The 13,243-nt window shown below is 42.5% G+C and overlaps 1 long non-coding RNA gene across 1 annotated transcript in view; it reads right to left on the bottom strand.

Moving 5' to 3' along the window:
• Positions 1 to 2,696: 2,696 nt before the first annotated feature.
• LOC115947725 overlaps positions 2,697 to 13,243 on the bottom strand; it is a 71,576-nt gene continuing 61,029 nt past the window's right edge. The window contains exons 3-5 of the long non-coding RNA XR_004081577.1: positions 8,611 to 8,783; positions 3,732 to 3,994; positions 2,697 to 3,024 (exon numbers count right to left, since the gene is read on the bottom strand). This is a non-coding gene — a long non-coding RNA (uncharacterized LOC115947725). The remainder of the gene's footprint in view (positions 3,025 to 3,731; positions 3,995 to 8,610; positions 8,784 to 13,243) is intronic.

Raw genomic sequence — 13,243 nt, 5'->3', positions numbered from 1 at the left:
AGAAGCTTGGTGTGAGTCTCAGGGCTACATCTGTAATTGCCAATTGTGCACAAAAGTCCCACGACACAGGGGAAAGCAGGGTCATATGGATGTCTGTCTGACCCTTCTGTACCCTCTCCACTTTCAGTTCAAACGCAGAGAGAATGTGACACTCCCAGGCCCAGAGGGTCAGGGCAGCCTCTTACCAGCCTCTGCACCAGCTTCACATGAATCCTCCATGTCAAAATCACTAGGATTGTCATTTTGAAAGCATTATAGACAGATACGGGGCACAGGAAGCCTGAGAGATTAGAGACTGAAGTTGGAGAAAGCCCTGGGGATATTTGTTGTGCGTTGTGTCATTTATTGTTATAACCCATGGCATCAGCCAGATGTTACAAGCCCTGCAGTGTGAAAGAGCCCCAGCACCTGATGCCACCCTCAAGCCCAGGAGGAGGTTACAAAGGCATTCAGCTTGGAAGCTCTTGAACAGACAGGAGACTCTGCTAGTCGAGACCTCCTATCTGAGACTGTACAGCACCTGCCACACCAGATCACTACAGCCTCAAAAAATCACCTCTTTTCCTCAGGAAGCAGCAGCCAGGAGCAGTCACATCAGGGGAGAACAGCACCAGATGCTAAAGGCAGGGCAAAGCCAGAACTGAAAGATCTCCTACCATGAAACAGCAGAACTGCAGATGAGTCAGGAAAGAACTGCAGGTCAAAACAGTGCAGGGTGACCCAGGGGCTCTCCTGACTTAGCAGACGGTGAACAATTAAATAAGTATATTTCATCATTGCTTGTTTCATGCAAATGTTTGCTGTTAGTGTGTGTTGTTTGTGCAATGGAGGTAAAAAGAAAGGTAGGATGCTCTGGCACAGGACAACTGGACCTATCCCTATTATATACCTTACCTACTGACACTGCTGAAAGCTGGTCCCTGGTAGGCACTCTGCCTGATGGCTGAGAAGAGTAGCTACAGCATCATCCACAGCTGTAATGCCTCTGAAAAGAGCTGTTTTCCAATAAGGAGCTTGTTTCATTTTTACAAGCAACAAAGGGCTTTTTAGCTCTTGCTCAGCATGTGTTACCTGACATGCCAGGCATTCCCAGAAGCCATGAGGAGAGTCAGGCAGTGAGGAACTGCTCTGTGTACTGAGCTGAACTTGCTTTCTCGTTTTTCCAAGTCTTGGCAGACAGGTAAATTTTTTAAAGGTACTTGTTTCTAAATACAACATGTAACTCGTTTTGCTGCAGTCTATCCATCTAGCGTTCTGTGCTTGTGGGTACAAAGTTACCAGTACCAGTTAACATGACTGAGAATTAAAAAGGAAATAGGTGTTTTTCTATCAGAGACAGAATGTTTGAAGTTAAAAGATTTCAGGGTACCCTGCAGTTTTGAAGCTCACTGTTCCTCGCCTGCTTAAATAAAGCGAAGTGGAGCTAAATGATACATTTCTACATAATTGAAAATGCACAAACACAGGGAGAGAGACAAAAAGAGAGAAAACTAACTGGAAGCAGTTTCCCAAGCAAGTTACTTGATCTTGGCCAACAGAACGTGCAGTTTCAAGCCATTTAGGCACTCTGGAAAATTTGCTCTGGATATGAAACACATTTACTCAGCGCCCATCAATTCTGTGCTGCAGCCAGCCCTGGGGAAAGAGAGGTCTCTCGGTGGCTGCCGCCAGCACTCTGGGCAGCTTCCAGTCCTCCTCTCCTACCAACAGTAAATAAAAGCATAATGAAATAAGAACAGCTAATGCTAACGCCCTAGAGCTGATGTTGGAACGAGGAGCGTGAGACCGGAGAATTGCAAGCAGCCTCTCCTCTCTACAGCAAAGCACTTGCAGCCCAGACACATCCTGAGCCAGGCTGATTTTCTGTGAGTTCAGTAGCTCTGAGAGGGTTCTCTCTTCCATTAATTCATTCAGCCTTCTCTCAGGCTGCCCTACTGATCAATGTTTCCTATACACCAAGGAAAAAGAGAATCAATATTCACTTTGGTCATGGCCTTTCCAGTCCTCAGCCATTCCCACATGTGTCCTTGTGCTAACAACCCCATGTAAGGGATAGGAATGCGATCAGCAGCTGCCAGCATGGCCCTGTGCCACAGAAATTTCCAAATAATGTTCTTTCTGTCTCTTAGGAGCACATAATGCAGCTGATACTCCTGCCCTTTTGTTACACCTTTTTCTGTGCATGCAATTCATCTGGCAAATATATATCAAAGTAAATGTAAAAAAAAAAAAAAATTAAAATTAAAACCTTACAAATGAGCTCAAAAAACATATCGATGTGAACACTGGTTTCCTGAAGTTTTGTTCCATGCACATAGTATATGTTAGTATTTAGTAACATGCAGAAATTACAGATGTGACTTAAGCCTTCTAAGTCTTTATGTTAGCTTTTCCCTCTGCAAAATTGAAGTCTCTGTGGAGGAAGCATGGCATGAAAGAACTAAGAATTGTGATGACAAGATGGTCAGTATTATTGACATTTTTCCTTCCATATTTTAATTGACAGAACTAGATAAACACCTTTCCTAAAATAATGAACCCAAATTAAATTCAGTTGAGTTACTGAGCAAAAGAATGAATTATTTTCCTAATTTCCCTTAGGAAAGAAAAGTCTCTGCTTTACTCGTACATGCCATCAAATTATAATGGTGTGAAGGAGTACAAGTTACTCAGAAATGAAATGTTGTGGAGTAAATGAAAGGCAAATGTTAAAAATCCTCCTCTGAGCAGCCAAGAAAAAAATTCCTCCATGATACATGTAGGTGACATAATCCTGGGACAGCCTTTCCGTAGGTGTGGGCCTTCTTTGCATGTTCCCCAGGAGAAATCTGCACATCATTTGTCAAAATGGCTGTGGATTTATGTCTTTGTTTTCTTAGAAATATGAATCTTTGTATATTCATTGATTTTCAGTCTAGAATTAAACTTTACAATTGTGTTGTACATCAGTCCTCATAGGCTTGCCACAGACTTTCAAGCTCTTTCCTTAAGTTCCCATTTTCTAGCTGAATTGAAGCATGTCTTCTGCAATTAAAAAAAAAAAGCAAAAATCAAGCATTGATTTAAACATATCAGGTGTTAGAAAACTGTCAGACAGAATCCGATTCCCCGTCTAAGTTGTCTCATGGTTTTCCTCGTGTGGTTCATTGGTCCCTGGGCATCTGTGTACTCCTTCTAATGCAATCATGAAATGTGATTGGGGAAATGAAGTTCTTGGTCTCTACATAGCAATTGACCATTATCCTTGAAAACTTTTATTTCCATTGAAAGAAGTTGGAGAATCTATACATTTTAAAAAATTACCTACCTACTATCCAAAAGACTAGACCCTTCAGAGAAAGATGCAAGCAGTCTCACACATTCCACAGTTATAAAGTAACATGTCAGAAAGGGATATTGTTCCTATCCCAGCCTCTCATGAAGCTTGTTTATGACTTGAAGTACAAGTTTATTTCACTAACTTTTGGAGAAAACTTTTATTCCATGCTGTAAATCAGGGTGGCTTATTGGAAAACACTAGATTAGCCATCAGTTTTCTAAACCCCAGCACTGAGAGTATCTGACATCACTTTCTTCAGAATTGTACTTTAAAAAACTATGCATTCCAGCCCATCATCATGTGTAAGCTGGAAACATTACATAAATATATTGCTTCATAGGTACAACAAAGTTTCTGTGTGTCAAAAGAAGTCAATATTTGCCCAGTTTTCATACTGATATCCCAGCCTTACCTGGTGAGTCAAAGATGGGATGTGTCATGCTGGAAGCTGCCTCCACAGGCACTGGGGAGAAGAGGCTGAGCTGTGACACACTTTCAAATGCACCTTGGTGGAATTGTAATCGGACATCTGTGTGGGCACCTCAACAACTTCCCTTCTCCTCCTTTGTCTGAGGTCCAGTCACTTTTGGTTTTGATCTTTGGCATGTTTCACGGCTGGCTATGGGACACCTCATCCTCCTCATGTGCTTAGTCCTGATGACATTATTAGGCATGCTGGTGAGGCCCAGGCCCAGGGAAACAAAAATTAAAAGTAAAATAGATTTTTAAGTAGGAAGCACTTTTCCCATGTTGAAGAATCACAACAGTTCCAAAATGAGAAGGCATATTTTTAGTGATTAGCTGCAGTTAATCCTAAGAATGCTTTAGGCTTTGTAATAAGTCAAATACAATATCCTCTCCTCCATGGAGAAGTGAGACGTGGGGTTTCAGAGTGGGAGAACAAAAGGATTACAAATGAGGTATTTGCAATAATTCCTCCACAGCGGCTATACACGCTACATAATATTTCCCCCTAAACCAGAAATCTGGCTTTAATAAAAGGAAGAAAATGACATTAGGAGAAAGAAGTCATATCTACAAACTGCATGTAAATCAGAAGTTCATTAGGGGAGTATGCAGAGAAGCTTTTGGAATGTAATTTTGCTACCAACTAGTTTTCACAAGAGTGAAGTAAGGCTTTCAAAAGCATCATTGCTCTAAGTAATTCAAATTACCTACTCTACCTGATACTATCTCGTCCCACAGAGATTACAAAGCACTTAAATTTTTACCCACTTTTTTACAGAAATCCCTGAGGAAGATTTCAATCCATTTGCAAGCACTGCTATGAGAAGAAAAGAAAAGATATCAGAAGTTTTCAAAATGACCACCAGCACACCTAGAGTTAAAAGCTTCTTACAAGCATTGTCTCTGTATCATAAAGTTCTTTGTTCAGAAATTTACCACTGTGTCACACAAAAACACCCCACTCAGGACCAAAACTCAGTCTACAAGAGTTCAGCTAAGAAACAGTAATTCCTGGTACTTTGTCCCATTCTTTTTTTCTAACACTGAAATAGAAAAGATCCTACGTGTTCTACTCTTTCCAAGAATGAGTGTACTCCTATTATTCAGAGTATTACTTTAATTTTAAAACCTAAAGGCGTGGGCTTATAGATGAGATTGCTGACGATGTTTGAAGAGTCAGGTGATCTCCACCGCGCGGGTGGCCATAGATGGCTCATCTCTCATTCAGAGTCATGTACCTCTCCTAGGACATTTCCTGTTTTGTAGCAGTCCAAAGCCTTGCTTTTATTTAGGCTGACCCCTCTCTGGCACCCACAGGGGTGTGTTACAGCATGGGTCATTAGGGAAGGTATTGCTCAGTTTCTGTCCCTCCCCATAGCAAGCAAGACCCACACTTTGCAGTGTGCAAATGTACTCTGTACTGACACAAAACTGCTGGGACATCTTATCCCTCTCATAGCCCAGAGTGGAATTTAGGAGCGTGGCTGTGCTTTATACTGGCTTGCCATGGAGCTGCACGAGACTCAGTGGCTTGCAGAGTTTTCCAGCAAGGCTGCTCCTCAGGGGCACTGGAAGGGCGTTGGATTGGGGCAGGTGAGAGCTGGCTGGGCTTCAAACAAAACCATTCCTGGCAAGGGTTTTGTACTGACATACAAGGGGCTCACCACTATCTGCTTTGTGTGCTGAAGTTTGAGCAACTCCAAACTAAAAAAAAAAATTAAAAAGAAGATGCAGAGGAGGAAGACTGTGTGGAATAAAAAGGCCCAAAGAATGAAACTTCCCATAAGTGTTACTGCCTGCTGTGCTTTGAAACCCACAGGTGAAAATCCAAGATTCTTTGAACCAGGAGAGCTTTGCCTTCAGCTTTGGTGTACCTAGGCTTCCAGGTAAGGTCACTGCTTTGCTGTCTTTACAGGTCCTGCTGCTTGACATGCTTGCAAATTTCCTGCAGGTCACAGCAGCTGCACGAGGAACACATCCTGAACAAAGCAGGAGGGAAGGGGCAGCAGGGAAGTTGCCAGAAAATGGTCTGTTGGAAGGTGTCCCATCCATGGAACCAGATGATGTCCCTGGCTGTTGGAATTGGATAGTCTTTAAGGTTTCTCCCAGCCCAAGCCATTCTACCATTCTATAAAAAGAAACCATTGTGGTAAAGTGGGCAAATGTTGTATTATTGTGTCTGGCTGCTTCCTGTCCTAGCTGCACCTTGCTGCCTGCACAAACACACAGCTAAATCAAAGCTAACTATGCAACTCACAGCAGCAGATCATCAGAAAAGGTGACATAATTGGGATCTCCTGGTGGCTGACAGACATCTGAGAGAGCAACTTGCTCACCAGCTTCTCTGGGGCTGGGACATAATGGAGTCTCTCAACCCAAAACATGGCCTTTAAAAAGACCTGGAGCTTCTGAAAATGGCTGTGTTGTGTCAATAACTGAGGGAATCACAGAGCTAGAGGGCAAATACACAAATGCATTAAGATACAGCATCCATGAAAAAAAAAAAAGAAAGCAAGAAAGTAAAACAATTTTAGTGTTCTTTCAGCAATGCCTCTTGCATTTACTCCAGCACACTATATTTGGTATGGCTGTTTCTGTAGGAGAGCTACTCTCTGACAAGTCCTCATGTAGAAGCAGCAAACCTCCAGGGAGTTTAAGGCAGCTCTTATTTAGACCCACGCTTTGTTATGATACCAAGTTTAGCCCCAGTCATGCTGCTTACTGATATTCCAGTATCTGTGGATGCTCACAAGCTCAGGGTCCACATTTCTTGGGTTTCATTGATTTCACAGCATCACTGCCCATGCAAAACTCTGCTCCTGTTAATCCAAATCTTTAACTGTAGCTCAGATGTCTGGCGATGGAAAGAGGGTGGTGGCAATGACAGCATGCAATGTACACTGATGGGGACAGGAACATTGTGTAGCTGTCAGCACAAAGAAAGGGAGGCTCATCTTGCTGCAGCAATATTTGGGACAGAAGGCTGGAAGATCAATTTAACTCCTTTGATGTGTCATATCTTGCTAGTAAAGGTTTAAATGCTATTTCTGTCTGCCACATTGATTTTCATTATCGTGGATCCTCTTCCTGAGGTAAAGAATTTCTCTCACAGAAGTTTCCTAAACCTGTTTAGCTTGTGGTGATGTTATGTTTTAAATTACAACACAAATACCTGCATGCGTATATGCACCAGCTCTTATTATTCATAAGAAATCTGTGTATGGCACTGTGTAATTTCAGTATTCCTTGACAGCAGCATTTAAATTATGTTTTTTCTTAAAAAAAAAAAAAGAAAAAAGAAAACAAGTCATAACTCATCCAGCTTCCAAGTACACCCTGTCCTGTTGCTCCTCTTCCATTAATCTGGAGACTGGGAGGCATTAAGTGATGCAAGACCTTTGAATCTGCCCCCTCAGGAACTCTGACAGCTCAGAAGACTGTACGTCCTCCATTATTGTTCCAAAAAATCAGCTTGCACACTCCAAAACTATTTAAGAAATACTGATTTAATCATATACTCCCCCACATTTTTGCAACTGCCATCACTACTGTGGGTGTTAATATGCTGAGTGGGACAATTGTGGTGTTTTGCTGCTCTAAAGAATTTTTTTTCCCCATAAATTCCAGGAAAGGGTTCTTTCTGCTGTTTTAGCTACTTCATGTAACAAATAATCTTTGCAATAGTGGAATTTGGCTCATCATGCAGATTTGTGTTCTTTGTAAGTGGAAAATAATAGAAGACAGTGTTCCTCCTGTGTCACTGCTTTTATTCTAGTCAAGGTTGATAAAATATTTCTCGGAGAGAAACGCACAAATCAGCCTGCATGGGAAACCTGATGATGATGATGATGATGATGATGATGACGATGATTACAAAGATGATGATGACGATGATGATGATGATGATGATGATAAGTGCAAGTTTGGGGGTGACATTCAGGTGTAGTGCAGTTCCTTCCCTGTGGCACTTGGGATTTGGCAGGTGAGGCTTGATATGAGACCAGTGAAAGTCCTTAAGGCCGAGATGAAAACCCTGCATGGTGTTACTGCTGGAAGAGCTGTTTGGAGGAGCCTGAGTGTTCCCAGAATAGTACAGTTCCTCTAACATAGCTACAAGCAACACATCAAGCTCCAAAGAGATTCTTTTTTTAGGCTTGGGTCTAAGGAGGTGGGGGGGGAGATGAACAGTAGAAGGCTGACAGTGACAAGCAGGCATTCATTTGAAGGAAACTAATACATCTACTAAACTCTTAAAGACTAACAGCATAAAATCTTGGCAATCCCATCACTTTCCCCAAATATAATAATGTCAGTATTTTGGTGTTAGAAAAAAAAAAGGAAGAGCACAATGTTTAAGACTACAACATAGCATTTTGCAGCCTTATAGTAATAATAAATGCAACACAATCTGGAAATATATAAAATAAGATCACTTTTTTTGCCTTTTTGTCTGGGCTGAGGTGTTGCAGTCGCTCCTGCATAGTCATATACATCAGCCATGTGGTAGCACATGGAGGCCCTGGTAGTGTAAAAAAGCCACTGGATTTTGCAATAATTGCACTGTAACTTTATGAAATGTCCTGTAAAATTCGCATCCCACAGCATACTTATTGTTTTGCATAGTCACATGATTTAATGCCCCTGGGCTGCATTTTTTAAGGGATTATTTGTGTGTTTACGTTTTTCACTGCTCCTTGAAGAGCTCACCTTCCTGAGCAGTCTGGTGAATGCAATTCAGCATGTCTCAGCTCCTCCATGGAAAGAAAGGAAAGATCTTGTGGTTAGACCCAGACATTTCATTTTCTTAGGCATCAGGTACTTACTCTCTAGACAGCTTGGTTCTCTGTCTTACAGCTGTGGGTTTCCCTGCTGTCTTGGTCGTGTGCAGAAAATACAATCCAATTACTTCTTCCATGTGGAGAAGATGCAGAGAGTCAGCAGTGATAGATAGATCCCTGCAGGGCAGAAAGACCCATCCTCTGAAAAATAATGAACCCTGTAGCAAAGAAAAAGAAAAAGAAAAAAAAGCTTGGAAAAACACAGCTTACAACTGAAGACCCCACGGCCCTGAGTGAACTGAAGTTGAAAGTTCATGTAGTTTTGAATCATTGCTTGAGGCTCTCTTCAGAGTCAAAGGGATCTCAGTTCATACACTGGTTACACATTTAATCCTGCTTTAGCAGCTGCAATCAAGTCAAAAGTTTTTACTGTTTGGGAGGGTTTTGAGTGAAAGCTGATACCGCGTGTGGTGAGAAAGAGCTTTCTTCAATTCCACAGACCTGAAATAATCAGTACCACAGTGTGAGCTCCACTTCATTCAGATGCAGTGTAGGCCGAAACCTCTTTCCTAGTCCTGGATATTCTTCACAGAGGTGTGAGCCTGAACATTCCTGAAGCAAACATTGGCATTATCAATCACAGCAGCACCTGAACAAGTGATCTGATTTTAAAAGTGATGAAATGGAAACTGTTGGTGCTTTTTCACCTCTGAACATCAGACAGTATGTTCATAGCTTTCTCTGGGTGGAGGCATTTGATATTAGCCACTGTTTTGCAATTTTCCCTCTCTTCCATTACAAAAGTGGGTGCAAAAACCTGGGTACCATGATTGTTTGCAATAAAAAGCAGTAAATACCCATTCATCACTGCTACACCAAGATCACATTAATTATAAACACAGGTAATGGGCTGTCTTTGATGTCATTGCATTCATTATTAGGATTTCTTTAAATACTGTGGAAATCAGTATATTTGGGGATCTTCTTAATGGAAACAGTTCATTTGGATATGTATGAAATTGTTGATCTTGCAAAACAATGTCTGACTATATATTTCTGAACTTCTCCCTCCTCCCCAAACCAAATTTTGCTAGTTATGTTTGTGGGGAAAAAAAAATCATTCATTGCGTGGCAGAATACAGCTTGGAAAACCTTCCCAATGCTCGTTGACAAACTTATAGCTATGGTGATCACTTTCTCTGCTTACCCAAAAGCCTGAACAGACAGTATAAATTCAAGGACCCTCTCCACAGTGCATGTGCACTGGTGTAAATCACAAGCAGCAGCACACACTGTGCCCTCAGCAAAGCCTGGGCTGGGAGATGGCAGCCAGCAACTGCATCTGCAGGTGATTTCAGAGGAATCAGAAGGTGGCAGGAGAATAAGACTCTGCGACTGTAGTCACCTCTTCCCAGGTGTTCTGTACATCAAATTTTATTTTTTTTCCTGAAGAAGCTGGCAAATACATTTGAAACACACATGGATATTTTTCAGCCAGTTTAAGCCATGGAGGGGAAGTTTTGTAGGCTACAGAATAGGAGAGTGCAGTTTTGAAAACCTTTACCCTCTTTTTGTAATCAGATGCCTAATGGTGGTAAATTTGTTAGCCTTTCCATAAGGCTAATAAGCATAAGCTTATTAGGCATAAGCATCTGTTTCCATCCATGATGGACCAACTGAATTGCCTCCCAGACTGCTGACATTCTCCTCTTAAAAGTCATTGGCAGCAGCTGAGCAGAATCAAACTATGGTGTGGGGTTTGTGGAAAGAGCAACACACCACACACATATCCTTGCCCAGACAAGTTGCTTTGCATAGATCTCATTTCTCTAGGAATTCAGACTCTAAAAATATTTTATTTTTGCCCTCTTTATTCCATGCATTTCATTCAGCTGTGCTTCAATCACTCTCTTTCTTGCTCTTGTGAGGCTGGAGAAGTCATAAATATGGCAGGTCCCTTTGAGTGTTAATGCTGGATGCTGTCCATGACTGCTGAGCTGCAATATGTGAGCCAGTGATACCACAAAGACAGAGTTTATATTCCTTCCCTATTACATATTTGTAGCGTGTAAATCTGCAGAGCAGAAGGCATTTATAGTGAAATGAGTGGTCATGGGGAAAGTAATCTCCATATAAAGCAGTGCCAGATACCTCTCTGTTTGGGACTCCTTCTATTGGGAAGTTTCCCACCAGGCTGAATGAAGCCTTCAGCCACTGCTGTTCTTTTTTTTTTGTGCCTCAGTTTTGTGCCTCGGTGACAGGGGGGTCACTGACATTGTTTATCCATTATTCATTTAGCAATGCCTCTGGGAAGCAACTTAATGTCATGTATTTTTCACTTACATGAATTGCAATAAACTGGCCTCTTCAAGCTTGCCTGCACTGGGAAAATTTTCTAAGTTCTTTTACAGCCAGCATAGCTTAAACTGTTTGGAGGTTGCAGCAAGGACCTGGTAATAGACAGCAAGAGGTGAGCGATTGTTTTTTACCAATGTGGCTTCAGACTGTGGCGCTAGCTACACTTACTAAAACATGAACTATTAAGACTACATAAACCAGAAATATTTTGGCTTTGTTGTATCTGTCTCCCTTGGACTAGAAATGCTTCTATTACACAAACTGCCTGTTTTCCCTTGAAAGGCCTGGCTTTCAGTGGAAGATTTTGAGTTTTTCTTGCTTTGCTTTCCTAGCCTCCTTTAAAGCAGGGTATTTTAAGTCAATATATCACTAACAAGCCCAGATGAGATTTCAGTGCAGCCTTTGCTGTCAGAATCAAAATTACATGAAGTACTGAATTTTGAGGCAGCGATATGTGTACAGTCAAGAGGAGGTAGATTCTGATCTGTCTGGGTGAAATGCTCCCGGTTAAATCCCATCACGTGCGGGCCTCTGTTGGCACAACCAACACATTTGTGCACTAGTAAAACTGAGGGGCTGGAAGGAGAAAAAAATTCTCTCTGGGTCTAATAGGAGGGATGTGAAAAAATTATAGCTGAAAAAATGGAGCGGAAAAGTTTGGTGGATACCCAAGAGACGGAGATGGTAGATCCGTTGCTGAAAGAAGGCAGCTGAGGAGAAAGAGGAGGTGCTACACAGAAGGGAACACTCATGTCTGTCCTCAAGACCTCCTGACATAAGAGGTACATGGGTCATTGGATGTGGTGGATTAAAATTTATCCTGTAGTTGCAAAGATATATTTTCTGAAGACGTGAAATTTGCTGAATTTCAGCTGGAGTCAGATGCACATGCTTCACTCCGTTAGACAGTCTCCAAAAATAGGAGAAGCAAGGTGGGTTGTTACAGCACGAGTCCAAGTCATCCTTGTGTGAAAACACCTCCCATGGCATGGGAGGCATTTCTACCTCAGGATAAGGCATGGCCACATTAGGGTAGCAGAGGCCATGCCCACAGAGCCACAATCACTGAGAAAGCTCAGTCTGTCCTGGGAGCAGCAGAAAACTCTGCTTTTCTCACAGCTGCTGTATCCCCTCCATACTGGGCTTCTGGCGTGAGGATACAGGGGCTGTGCTTTGAAATGTGCCAGGAATGAGGACGCAGGGAAGAGGAGAAGGCAGGAAAATGCAGTCTCTCAGCCTTTACCAAGCCATTTTCCTCCTGAGAACAGATCCAGGACTCCCCATGAAATCAGGAAGCACGTGGCCATACAAAGAGGCTCTAGGACCATCCCAAAGGAGGGAGAGAGACTCTTCTGAAGCAGAAATCATCTATATTTCCCTTTGGTGTTCCCATACCTTCTCAGATGGGCTATAATCTCATCTCAGGCTACCCCTGGAGTGGGTTTGTCTTCTAGGATTCCCAAAGCTTTGGAAGACAGTAAAAGGCAACTGCGACTGTTCACTGACCTCTGCAAAGGGGCTGTTTGGTCACTTTTCCCTCCCCCTTTTCTTTCCAGAGCCAGCCATAAAGGAGATTCAGTAGTCTGTTGGCAATTTAAACCAACCCAGGTTTAAATTAGCTCATGAGGACCTCTGTGTGCACTGAGAGGAACCAGCTTGTTCACATCTCCATGTCCTCTTCCTGACCAGGAGAATGCCTGATTCCCAAGCTGGAATTTCTGCCTGGCCAAGTGTCCCAACACAGGACCGTGACCTGCCTGCTGTGGAATGTCCATGGAAGGAAGTGCCTGCCTCTCTTCTCTGCTCCCCTGTTCCACAGCCAAAGCAGCCTTACACCTCAAGGTCAAAGCGTGGTGCTCAAAGTTAGGGTGCCATGCACAGGTCTCCCTTGAGCTCTGCACTGAGTGCAAAGGATGCCTGAGGGCACACAGCACCTTTCCATCATCCCAGAATTAGTTTCTCTGAAAAACAGTTTTGTACTTGCAGACACTTTGAGGGTGTCATGTCCCTCCTTCTTCTTGCCTCCCAGAAGCTAAGATTCTCACATAAAATTCAAATGAAGATGATTTTGGTGGGATACTCAGTAAAAAAAGCATGTTGAATGGTGAGACAACAAATTCTTTCTGTCTCTGAGAAACAGAAGGACTGTATGTGGTCCTTAGTGCTAGACTGCCCAGATTGCCTGCTATCTAATGAACCCTTATCTTGCCTGTACCAAACATTTGATATAATCAAGGCTGTACACATTTGCTTTAGTCTATTCTTACTTCAGCTGACAGGGTGGTGAGAACTGCCTTACTAGTTCTCTTGAGGCATTCCT

The sequence above is a fragment of the Geospiza fortis genome, unplaced genomic scaffold, assembly GCF_000277835.1.
Source record: "Geospiza fortis unplaced genomic scaffold, GeoFor_1.0 scaffold206, whole genome shotgun sequence".
NCBI classification, from domain to species: domain Eukaryota; kingdom Metazoa; phylum Chordata; class Aves; order Passeriformes; family Thraupidae; genus Geospiza; species Geospiza fortis.
The sequence above is the reverse complement of the archived record's forward strand: the minus strand, read 5'-3'. Positions and strand labels throughout refer to the sequence as shown.